Source organism: Neoarius graeffei, chromosome 1 (assembly GCF_027579695.1).
Source record: "Neoarius graeffei isolate fNeoGra1 chromosome 1, fNeoGra1.pri, whole genome shotgun sequence".
Taxonomy (NCBI): Eukaryota; Metazoa; Chordata; class Actinopteri; order Siluriformes; family Ariidae; genus Neoarius; species Neoarius graeffei.
The window spans coordinates 6,656,575-6,670,103 of record NC_083569.1 but is presented as its reverse complement, the minus strand read 5'-3'; positions in this window follow the sequence as shown (position 1 = coordinate 6,670,103).

Here is a 13,529-nt window from a genome sequence, read left to right as displayed (position 1 = left end):
TAAAAGGTCTGTGTAGCAACGTACAGTTTGCTTGGAAGTACAATTACTTTGTTACTGTATTTATAGCCACTTTTCACTTTATTTCACCTTGCAAACCAGCTGGCCAAGAAAGACTTGATCATCCGGCATAAAGGCAAAACTCTGAGATTTGCATGTTGGTCCTGGGATCGAGATGCTGGCCTCTTCTGCCCCTCGGACCTGCTTGATCCATCCTGGTGCCCTGTGTCTGGTCGGAGTTTTATCGCATCGCTCCTGTGGAGGACGGCCCCATGAGGACAGTTGAGGGTTACACTTGGAGGATGCTCTGGACTCTTACAGTAATGCTTTTATGGCTGAGGACTACAGTTGACTTGCTAACTTTAGGACTGCGGTTGTCATGAACAGTTTTGCACTCAAGTTTCCATCAATGAAGAGTTTATAACATCAATGAAACTGACTTCATGTTAAAACTGTTAATGTTATAGTCAGGCTGTCTGTTGTTGCCCAAATGAGGATGGGTTCCCTTTTGAGTCTGGTTCCTCTCGAGGTTTCTTCCTCATGTCATCTGAGGGAGTTTTTCCTTGCCACCGTTGCTACAGGCTTGCTCATTGGGGATAGATTAGGGACAAAATTAACTCATGTTTTAAGTCATTCAAATTCTTTAAAGCTGCTTTGCGACAATTTTTATTGTTAAAAGCGCTATACAAATAAACTTGACTTGACTTGAGATTTGATCCACAGCCCGTGTACCTTGGCATTACTCTCAATCATAGCCTTACCTTTGGTCCACACCTGAAAGCAGTCGCGGAAAAGTCTTCCAAATGGGTAAACCTGATCAAGAAGCTCGCCGGCACCCGCTGGGATGCCGACTTCACCACCCTTCGCACATCAACACTTGCATTGGTGTTCTCCACTGCAGAGTATACTGCTCCAATCTGGGCACATAGTTACCACACCCCAGCCATCGATACCATGATCAGTGATGCCTTGAGTGTTATCTCTGGATGCATGGCTCCCACTCCCTCTGTTATGCTGCCTGTTGTTGCAGGCATCCTGCCTGCCAGCATCCGAAAGAACCACCTGGTTCTCAAACTCATGGAGAAATCTCGTGTCCTGGTCAGCCTGGTGCCAAACATCAGCGAAGTTAATATTCAATCGCACCTTAACCGCAAGCACTTTGCTGTATGTGCTGCAGATCTTGAGAACAGCACCCCCACCCCCCTCACCCTCGATTGGGTCATGGATCAGTGGCGCAAGGAACGGGAGGGTGCTAATTCCACCTTGCACAATTACACCCCTCAGCCCTCCAGTAAACCTGCTGGGCACTCCCTCCCATGCCCTGCCTGGGTCAAGCTGAACCGTCTTTGCACCGGTTAGGGGGAAACTCAGGCCTTCCTCCACACCATTGGCGCGGCAGCTTCTGAGAACTGCTCCTGTGGCGCCCCCCAAACTGTGAGCTATCTACTTGAACCCTGTCCTATTTTCCGTGGCCCCAACAGAATCCTGGGGCTAAAGACTCTTGATGGCCCCACTGTCAACTGGCTCTCTCGCCCTGACCTCCCACTGTGACTCTTGGTCGGTTCATACGAACGATGATGACTTTATTAGGAACACCTAATATATAACACCTGTATAAAAACGATGTAGATATACATTGTTTGTTCACATCGAACACTGGGATGCAGAAAAATCTCTGAGCTCAGTGACTTTGACCGTGATGATGTTACCAGTTTGAAATTTTCAGAAACTGATGCTCCTCTGGGATTTTCATACAGATTTTACTCAGAAAGGTGCACAAAACAAGAAACATCCCATCCATCCAGCGAGTGGCAGGTCTGTGGGTGGAAATGTTTTGTTGAACAGAGGTCAGAGGAGGAAAACTGCTGGATTTGTTGGAGCTGACAGGAAGGCTACAGTAACTCAGATAATCACTCTTTACAACCACGATGAGCAGAAAAGCATCTCAGAATGCACAACACGCAGAACCATAAGGCAGAAGCAGAATATCATCTCCAGGTCCACTCCTGTCAGCGAAGAACACGACATTTTTCTCTATAATCATATATTTATGAAGTCATAATGCAACCTTAATCAATCTGTTGCTGCATACACTTTTTCATCATGGCAGTTTGTATTGTCACAGCTATTAGCAAGTATGCAAGATGATTATTTTAACTGCACTTATGAAAATAATAATAATAACAATAATAGTGAAGTGCTCAGAGTGGAGCTCCATACTTAAGAGAATATGGTAATGCATCGACCTGATTTTTGATGGCTTTTGCAACCGGGCAATGTCCGTATGTATGTTCGTGTACCACCACAGGAAAGATGATCGTAAGTGCAAGGCAGCGTATCTCATAAACACTTAACCACCAGACAACAAAATTCATATCTTTATTGACATACGATAGATGTTTTTTGTTTTTACTAACACATTTTTCCAGAAACTATTCACGACAGTTTCATAGAAAATGAGTTAAAACAGTTTTATTAGTCCACTAGCTTGTTGGACAGTTGACAGTTTGTGTCATGTAAGGGTGATAGACGGATGTAACTTCAGGAAGAGTTTTACTGAAAACATGAGAGCAAACAGATCCAAAACAGAGACAGAGTCGAAAAACAGGTAGTGGTAGAGTGGGGCACAGACAGGATATCAGAGGGAATACAATACTTACAGTCCTAAGGGTCAAAACAAGAAAAGCGACACAAAACACAAGGCTTTCACAAAGTCTGTGTGTTACTCAGAATCCTTATGCGCTGTGATTGTGCTCTAATTAGGAACAGGTGCAGAGTAATTAGTCCTAATGGTGCGGCACATGCGTTTACAGACTGCGGCTGCGCGCTCTGAGCTCCAAATTGTGTGGATGTGAAAGATGTAAACAGACAACTGTTTGATGGATCAAGTTTGATATTCGATTGCATCTATATAGTAATGATGTAAAGTGAAAGGGCTGGTTCACTGCTGTCCACCAGGCACCAGCAATCAGTTCTGACCAGCTTCAGTCGTTTCCGGCTATGCCAAGGGAAGACCGTCATTCATCTGTGGTTGAGAGGCAGGAGCGTCGTCTCTTGAGTCTGTCCAAGTTATTCTGGTGGTCATGTCTGATCCCTTGATGGAGGCAAGCACACCATCTATGCCTGTCATGAGCAGTACTGGTCCAGCTGGTGGGTTCTATCTTGAAGTCCTTCAGATTGCGCTTCAGCGCATCCTTATAGCGAAAACATGGGGACGGGTACCCTCCTCCAGTACACTGTGTAGTACACCATGAGGGATCCTGGTCTTTGGCATCCTCTCAACATGACCTGCCCACCGGAGACGAGTATATTTGAGCCTAGATGACAGTGGTCGGGAATTGATGTTAAACAAGGTTTTGTTGGTTATTTTATCCTTCCATTTCACTCCAATAATTGATCTGAGGGATCGGGTATGGAATGCAGCGGAGTCACACCATAATAAATGTGGTGGTGTTGCTTCTGGCGCATGGCATCCGGTGTCAAAGAAAGGAATAAATATATATCGTAACAGCGATGCGCATCTCTTTATTGGTCTCCCTGTCACAAGACAATGCAATGATTTATTGAGGTGAAAAACACAACACAACACAATTCGATGGTTCATTCATGGTGCTGTAATATTATTATTCTATTCAGGCTGATTTTGTGCCCTTGCAACTATTTTTACACTCACTCACTCATCAGGAGCTCTGCTTTTACACACCACCTACAGCTCTGGAAAAATTAAGAGACCACTTCAATTTTTTTTCTTAAATCAGCATCTCTATGGTTGGCAGCCATTTCATTCGGTGTCTGTGCTGGAATTCCAACACAAGCCTGCTTAATTTTACTTAATGAGCTACTGAACCAAGTCTTATTTAATGAGGAAAAGTATAAAAACCACTGCTGTGGTCATCACTATCCTCTTGCAATAGAATCAATTTGGATGGCAAAAACAGTGCTGGTAGCACCTTAAAGTTAATTGGAATGCTAAAAAATAGCAATTCATCATGCCAAAAGAGTTAAAAAGAAAAGTTTTGGGTGAGAAAAAGAAGGGTTCAGTTTTGCCTTTACTAGCAGAGGGCAGAGGTGGACAAAGTACCCAAGTTTATTACTTAAGTCAAAGTACAGATGGGCAGCACGGTGGTGTAGTGGTTGGCGCTGTCGCCTCACAGCAAGAAGGTCCGGGTTCGAGCCCCGTGGCCGGCGAGGGCCTTTCTGTGCGGAGTTTGCATGTTCTCCCCGTGTCCGCGTGGGTTTCCTCCGGGTGCTCCGGTTTCCCCCACAGTCCAAAGACATGCAGGTTAGGTTAACTGGTGACTCTAAATTGAGCGTAGGTGTGAATGTGAGTGTGAATGGTTGTCTGTGTCTATGTGTCAGCCCTGTGATGACCTGGCGACTTGTCCAGGGTGTACCCCGCCTTTCGCCCGTAGTCAGCTGGGATAGGCTCCAGCTTGCCTGCGACCCTGTAGAAGGATAAAGCGGCTAGAGATAATGAGATGAGATGAAGTACAGATCCCATTGGTTAAATGTTACTCCGATACAAGTGAAAGTTGTCCAGGCCAATTTTTACTTAAGTTAAAGTACTGAAGTACTCGCTTTTAAAAATACTTAAGTACATTTTCTGTCAACGCATCATTGTATTATTGCCACAATGCTTACAAAACCTAATTGCCTCTGAAGCAACTGACTGGATTTTCTGACTAGTTTGTAGAACCTGTAGAACTGAAGCTCCACCTGACATGCTAACAAACTCTTTTCAAACTCGAAATCGCATTGGGTAGCTAATGTTACTACAAAAGAAAGATTTCTACACTGTTTATTTGGCAAGATTATGCTAAAGTTAATGTTATTCATGTTAGCGTAACTCTGTTTTTACATGCTAACTAACAGTGTCCAAGTTAACTAGTAAATGTTAGCCGTGGACAAGGCTGGGTCCGTGTATCATCCAATCATTCAAGTATTCCATTCAATCTGGAAAACGAAAACAAAAAAAACCACTCAATATTTCGTTTTCCTGTTTTTCTGTATGACCAAAAAATGAGGGATTGGTGTTTATTTTCCTTTTTCCAACTCAAAACAGAACAAATAATAAACAGGGAAACCAAAACGAAATAATAACTCTAATTTACGATTATTGATTTTCTCTATTCCCCACGCTCCATTAGCCTTCCCATGATCCTCAGCGACAGTCCATCATCATCTCTGTGTCTATGAAACAGAAAAATTGCATGTGCATGTATATATCAAGTAATTTATTCATACATCCTATTCATTTAATATATTAAGCTGATGATCTCTTAATTATTATTATCTCAATATAATAGTAATCTGTACTCGAGTTGAGGGGGGATGGGGGGGATGCCATCCCCCCGGAATAAAAAATGGTCAAAATCATCCCCCCTCTAAAACGGGCATCCCCCCTCCCTTCCCTTGAGCAATTTTATCAATAAATGTGGACATTACTTCTATTTAACATTGGAATTAGAAATGCCATTCCACGTAGCTTTGCTGAAACTGAGCATACAATAAGCTCCGCGAGAGAGGGCGCGTGCAAGCGAAGCGTTTGAGGAGGCGACATTCATTTGGGGTTCCGTTATTTTTGATTTCATTCGGCGTCAGTGACGGCAGTGGATTGCAGCATCATGGCCAAGCGGAGTGGACAGCAAGACCTAAGCAAGTTCGGATTTAAGATCGCAAGAAAAAACATATCAGGAGGTAAGTCAAGAGTTACGAATATCAGTCACACTTTCTGTGAGCCCACTATCATGCTGTAAAGTTCCCGATATGGAGCCTAATTTGTGGGCGGCGGATAACAACACAGCTATCATAATGAATGTTAGTTTGGAGTCTAGCCAGCTATCGATAGCTTACTCAGGTTCATGTTAGCTTTGATTTCTTGTATAAGGCCATTAATTTAATCAGCCTGGACGTTCGTTTGTTATTCTTCAGGCAACAAAAAGTGTTATTCAAGACAGGAAGGCTAAAATAAACGACACTAGCAGTTTTGAAGGCTTCATTGCCTCATTAGAGAGCCGGTCACAACATGTAAGGCAGAGCAGGATTGGTGTAGGACTCGACAAAGTGTCTGCTAAAATGCAGCTTCGTCGTAGGCTCTTCTTCTGTCTCCTCGATGGGCCTTTTCCCCTTTCCAAAGAAACTTTCCAAAGACGCCTGCTTTTAACTCATTTTGCTAGCTTGTATCCAGTATGTATCAAAGTGCTGCTATGTATCGAAGCAAAGTATCAAAGTATCCAAGGCAGCTCCTTGGTAACCGTCAACGTTAAGGTGTCACGTGACCTAGATAACAGCGGGAATCAACGTTACAGAAAGAATCCGGTCATTTTTCAAAGCTCAAATCCTCATTCAGATAATAAATAAATCAGAAATAACATTATAATTATATTTAATAAAATTATCTTATCCACTGCTCTTTATTCCAGATGACAGTCGGCACACAGTGCGACAGGAGCTGGAGGACCCGGAGTGGGAGACAATACAAGCAGGAGAACCAACAGCTGAAGAGCTGAACATTTACAATTTACTGTTGCTTGTTTTAGCTTATTGCTTCCCTACCTACCTCTGTATTTAACTCAATGTTCCCAATGTTCAGCTTTGAATAAAAATTCTATTGACTTGATGTGAAAAGATTCAGTTGTTCATTTACATTGCCTGCTGAGGTTTTAATAAATTATTTACCAAACGATTTAAAAGGAGCCTACCGTGACTAGTGCAATTTGAAGTGTAACTTCATAGTCATGGTAGGCTCCTTTTAAATCGTTTGGTAAATAATTTATTAAAACCTCAGCAGGCAATGTAAATGAACAACTGAATCTTTTCATATCAAGTCAATAGAATTTGTTGCCTGAAGAATAACAAACGAACGTCCAGGCTGATTAAATTAATGGCATTATACAAGAAATCAAAGCTAACATGAACCTGAGTAAGCTATCGATAGCTGGCTAGACTCCAAACTAACATTCATTATGATAGCTGTGTTGTTATCCGCCGCCCACAAATTAGGCTCCATATCGGGAACTTTACAGCGTGATAGTGGGCTCACAGAAAGTGTGACTGATATTCGTAACTCTTGACTTACCTCCTGAAATGTTTTTTTTTTTCTTGCGATCTTAAATCCGAACTTGCTTAGGTCTTGCTGTCCACTCCGCTTGGCCATGATGCTGCAATCCGCTGCTGTCACTGACGCCGAATTAAATAAAAAATAACGGAACCCCAACTGAATGTCACCTCCTCAAACGCTTCGCTTGCGCGTGCCCTCTCTCGCGGAGCTTACTGTATGCTCAGTTTCAGCAAAGCTACGTGGAATGGCATTTCTAATTCCAATGTTAAATAGAAGTAATGTCCACATTTATTGATAAAATTGCTCAAGGGAAGGGAGGGGGGATGCCCGTTTTAGAGGGGGGATGATTTTGACCATTTTTTATTCCGGGGGGATGGCATCCCCCCCATCCCCCCTCAACTCGAGTACAGATTACTATTATATTGAGATAATAATAATTAAGAGATCATCAGCTTAATATATTAAATGAATAGGATGTATGAATAAATTACTTGATATATACATGCACATGCAATTTTTCTGTTTCATAGATGCAGAGATGATGATGATGGACTGTCGCTGAGGATCATGGGAAGGCTAATGTAGCGTGGGGAATAGAGAAAATCAATAATCGTAAATTAGAGTTATTATTTCGTTTTGGTTTCCCTGTTTATTATTTATTCTGTTTTGAGTTGGAAAAAGGAAAACAAACACCAATCCCTCATTTTTTGGTCATACAGAAAAACAGGAAAACGAAATATTGAGTGGTTTTTTTGTTTTTCGTTTTCCAGATTGAATGGAATACTTGAATGATCGGATGATACACGGACCAGGCTGGAGCAACTGGGTGAAGTCATTTGACTAACCAGACCGCATATCTATTGCAACATTATCGCTAGCTCTAAAAGCACAGACAACTTCGTTGCAAGCTTTCTCTTGGAATAAAATGTTTACAGACCTCAATATGCTTCCGCAGGTTGGACAGCAAGTTTTCGTAGGCCGTGATGGGGTTCGTTTTCGGCAAACAAAGCAAACATTTAAAAAAACGAAACGAATCTTTAATCCTTTCTGAAAACTGAAACATGGGTTCTCGGTATGGCCATGGGTGCGTGCATTCCCCAGAAGAACCGCCTCCTTCCATTCTGCCATCAACTGATCGTGTTCAAGTAATACTGCTGAGAAATTGAACTTGATTTTATCCAGTCTGTGGACGTGACGTGACCCTAGCAGGGCTTTGAACCGGTTCAAGGAACGAAAACGAAAACCGGGAACTTTTTCTATTTCACATGGAACAGAAACGAAACCAGAAACTTTATTATTTTTTATGTTCCGGAACAGAAACGCTTATTAAAAATAATGGTAACCGGTTAATACCGGTTTTTATTTCGTTCCTCAAAGTTTCTGTAGCCTACAAATAAGTCATTCTTCTCCTGCGCAAGTTTCTATGACTCGCTGGGGTTCACTTCCTGTGTGACGTTCGCTGATTGAATGGAGAGAGCGGGAGGGTGGACTACTATCACGTCTCCATGTGATAATAAGTGAATTACTGAGGCTACATTTACATTAGACCGTATCTGTCTCGTTTTCTTCGCGGACGCACTGTCCGTTTACATTAAACCCCCTGGAAAAGCCAGGAAACGGGAATCCGCCAGCGTCCACGTATTCAATCCAGATCGTGTCAGCTCCGGTGCTGTGTAAACATTCAGAATACGCGAATACGCTGTGCTGAGCTCTAGCTGGCGTCTCATTGGACAACGTCACTGTGACATCCACCTTCCTGATTCGCTGGCGTTGGTCATGTGACGCGACTGCTGAAAAACGGCGCGGACTTCCGCCTTGTATCACCTTTCATTAAAGAGTATAAAAGTATGAAAATACTGCAAATACTGATGCAAATACTGCCCATTGTGTAGTTATGATTGTCTTTAGGCTTGCCATCCTTCCACTTGCAAGTGGTAAGTGATATGCGCTGGGATCACACACACAGCGGCTCAGTCCCGAATCACTGCTTGTTCACTTCACTCGCGCGCTGTGTGAGCTGCGCAGGGCCGGAGTGCGCACCCTCCAGAGGGCACTCGCTGTTCAGGGCGGAGTGATTTGGAGCGCAGGATGCCTGTGGAGCCGAGCGTATCCGCGTATTGGTGTTGCTGTGTGCACGGTTAACGGTTTTAGTGTAAACGCGAATCGTTTTAAGAACATTAATCTGATGATCCGCTGATTCGACGTAATGTAAACGTAGCCTGAGTGTCTGAGCAAAGAAGAGCCTGAACGATGCAACCTCCCTATTGGCTGTTTGTAAAAACGTATCAATTGTTGCCCTTCCCACGGGAATCATCGCGGGCTCGAGAGACGAGACCTGACGAGTTAGTTCGTTGGTAGCAGAGCAAAATGTCTGGACACAAATCGGGTTTTCAGAAAAGGAAAGAAAATAAACGGAGGGTCGAAAATACAAAAAAGGAGGCAGAAAATGCAAAACGAGTTTTAAGGTAGGACAAATGGTTACTTTTCTGAGGCAGCCCGCCGTGGCTGCCTGCAGGCTTATTTATTATAGCCCATTTAGTTAAAATAGTTGATCTAAAATGTTTATAGTTATAGTTATGTGATGGTTGTCCTGATTTAGACTGGGTTTTTTTTTTTGGGGGGGGGGGTTGTGCGATGTTGCACCCGGGTCCAGATTAGGGCAGAACCGGCCCTGGCTACATTTCAGGTGTAGTTTGTTTTATGTATGTATGTACTTGCATAGATGTGTACTTGGTCTTCCAATATGGCGCCTAACAAAATCTCGCGGCGCGGTGACGTCATGCGGTAGCCCTCTATAGGGCCTGACTAGCCTTTGGTAACACACTAAACGAATTCTCTTTCATTTTTGGCACTTTTTCTGTTTGTGTAGATGGGAAGACATACTGAGAATCCAAATCGCCAACATTTGAAATAATAATTGTTTTGAATTATTTCTTGTCTTATTTAATGAAGGTTGTAATAGAATTAGCCTACATTTGGCTTAAGCTGGATGAGACAGAGACATAATTGTATAGCCATTTGTTAAACAGCTGACAGGGAACGTAATTAACTGTTCCGGGAACGAAATTTTTTGTTCTAACCGGTTCGGGAACGTCTATTTAATGGTGGAACCCAAAACCGGAAACGTTAAAATTCCGTTTCTGTTCGGAACGAACCAATAGGAAAAAAATTCTGGTTCAAAGCCCTGGACCCTAGGGATTAGTGATCGGCTGTCTCAGTGTCACCTGCAAAAAAAAAATTTAAAAAAAAAATCACGTTTTAGAAAAGAAAACAAAAAACATCCATTTTCAAAGCTGCTTCATAGTAACGAGTAACGAGGACCTTGATAGAAATGTAGTGGAGCGAAAAGTACGATATTTGCCTTTCAAATGTAGTGAAGTTAAAGTCATAAGTTTCCAAAAGAAAAAATACTCAAGTAAAGTACAGATGCTTAAAAAGTGTACTTAAGTACAGTACTCAAGTAAGCGTACTTCATTACTGTCCACCTCTGGCAGAGGGATACAGTGTACCGTATATTATGCTATAATATTATTAGTCTATTCAGGTTGATTTTGTGCCCTTGCAAATATTTTGTTCATAAGCTCATCAGGAGCTCCACTTTTACGCAGTGTCGAAATATCTACAGTGGGGAAAACAAGTATTTGATCCCTTGCTGATTTTGTTGGTTTACCCACTAATAAAGACTCGATCAGTCTGTAATATTAATGGTAGGTGTAGTCTAACATGCCGAGACAGAATATCACAAAAAAAATCAAGAAATCGACTTTAAAGAATTTGTATTAATTTATTTGCATTTTATTGAGGAAAATAAGTATTTGAACCCTCTTGCCAAAAGGACTTAGTACTTTGTGGCAAACCCCTTATTAGCAAGCACAGAGGTCAGACGTTTTTTGTAGTTGATGACCAGGTTTCTGCACATATTAGGAGGAATTTTGGTCCACTCTTCTTTGCAAATGACCTCTAAATCATCAAGATTCCGTGGCTGTCGCTTGGCAACTCTGAGCTTCAGCTCTCTCCATAGATTTTCTATAGGATTCAGGTCCGGAGACTGGCTGGGCCACTCCATGACCTTGATATGTTTCTTCTTCAGCCATTCCTTGGTTGCCTTGGCTTCAGCCATTCCTTGGTTGCCTTGGCTGTATGCTTTGGGTCATTATCCTGCTGGAAGACCCATCCACGACCCATTTTAAGCTTCCTGGCAGAGGGAAGGAGGTTTTCACTTAGGATTTTATGGTACATGGCTCCGTCCATCCTCCCATTGATATGGTGAAGTAGCCCTGTGCCCTGTGCAGAAAAACACCCCCAAAGCATAATGGTACCACCTCCATGCTTGACAGTGGGGATGGTGTTCTTGGGGTCATAAGCAGCATGTCTCTCCCTCCAGACACGACGGGTTGAATTGATGCCAAAGAGCTCAATTTTGGTCTCATCTGACCATAACACCTTCTCCCAGTCACTCTCCAAGTCATTCAGATGTTCATTGGCAAAGTTCAGGCGGGCCTGCACATGTGCTTTCTTAAGCAGGGGTACTTTGCGAGCACTGCAAGATGTTAGACCATTGCGGTGTAAAGTGTTACCAACTGTTTGCTTGGTGACTGTGATCCCAGCTGCTTTAAGATCATCCACTAACTCTGCCCGTGTTGTATTAGGTCTATTTCTCACCGTTCTCATGATCCTGGAAACCCCATGAGGTGAGATCTTGTTTGGAGCCCCAGACCTAGGTCGATTGATGATCATGTTGTGAGTCTTGTACTTGCGCACAATTGCACCAACAGTTGTCACCTTAACGCCCAGCTTCTCGCTAATGGTTTTGTAGCCCATACCGGTCTTGTGCAGGTCTACAATCTTCTCCCTTAAATCCACAGAAAGCTCTTTAGTCTTTCCCATGTTGGAGAGTTTGGAGTCTGACAAACTGATTGATTCTGTGGCCAGGTGGCTTTTATACAAGTCATTAGTGATATCAGGTGTCTTCAATTTAGGTGACAAGGTAATTTGGAGAGTCTAACTTGTCTGAATTAACAAGAACTCTTGATCGTTACTAGGGGATCAAATACTTTTTCTCAATAAAATACAAATAAATTAATATAGATATTTAAAAGTTATTTTCTGGATTTTCTTTTTGATATTCTGTCTCCACATGTTAGAATACACCTACCATTAAAATTACAGACTGATCAAGTCTCTCTTAGTGGGTAAACCAACAAAATCAGCAAGGGATCAAATACTTGTTTTCCCCACTGTATATTATACATTTGATGTAAAATGTCTTATCGCATACCTTGATATTAGCATTCAGTTAGTTTGTATCCATACATGTCAACCTTTGGTCAATCAAACCTGTATAACCAACCTCCAAAATCCGTATTTCCCTTATAAAATCCGTATAAGATGCAAATTAAAATAATTTACCTAAAATTTGAATGATAATTAACAATGATATATCCCAGTTACTTTTTATTCAATATTAATAACAATAAACCTTCAGAATGAATACAAAGCTCCAATGTTTGACAAAAACACAGTGTTATCAGCGTCGTTACGAAGGAAATACTTCGTTGTTTGGAGACAGGTTTCACCGAGCGGCTATTATGCACGAGACTTCATATTAGCCACAAAGTCAGGAAAATCTGTTCGTAAAATTACGTTATGACCAAATACAATGAAAAGTATTTTTCCAGTCTCACCTGTGAAAGGTAATCCCATGTGATCTCGTTTGGACGGTAAACCTGTTGGTACAGTTAAACGCAGCACATGAATGAGGCATCTTTATTCTCGGCTACTGTCTAGACGCTATACCAGAGACGGTTGAAGAATCTCCACTTTGCCACATCCAATATGGCGGCGAGGATGACGTATGATTCTACGCAGAAGGCGGTGTGTCTGTTTATATGTCTATGACTTCACGGTTGGCGGGATTCTCACAATGCGGTGTGCGCACGATCAAAAGTGGAACGAAGTCTCGCTACCACAAGATAACGCACGATTTCATAAGACTCTTTACTGACTGTCTGTGGTGTACAGTACGTTTGTAAATGTTATGCGCTCTTTTATCATCGTGGGAATTGATTATAGCTCTAAATATTGAAGTTTTTTTTAAAGAATCCGTATAACTTTATTTATACGCCCGTATACTATGTTTATTGAATCAAATCCATATAAAATACGGACATTCCGTATAGGTTGACATGTATCGTCAGTGAAATAAAGGTGGTTTTAACCTTAGTAAACTTGGTTTCTCTGCACTGATTTACTAAAAAATGTTTTGCCAATACAGTACCAAGTTATTGGTTAGTTGTAAATTAAAAGCTCTTTTTGAATGCTGTATGTATTAAAAGCACATTTAATATGAAACTCTACGGCAGAAATAATAAGACGTAATTTGGAAATTATTTCAGCACGTATAATGCATGCTTTTCGGATGTACTAATCTTTATTAATTTGCACACACAACGTGCTTTAACTTGGAAACGTC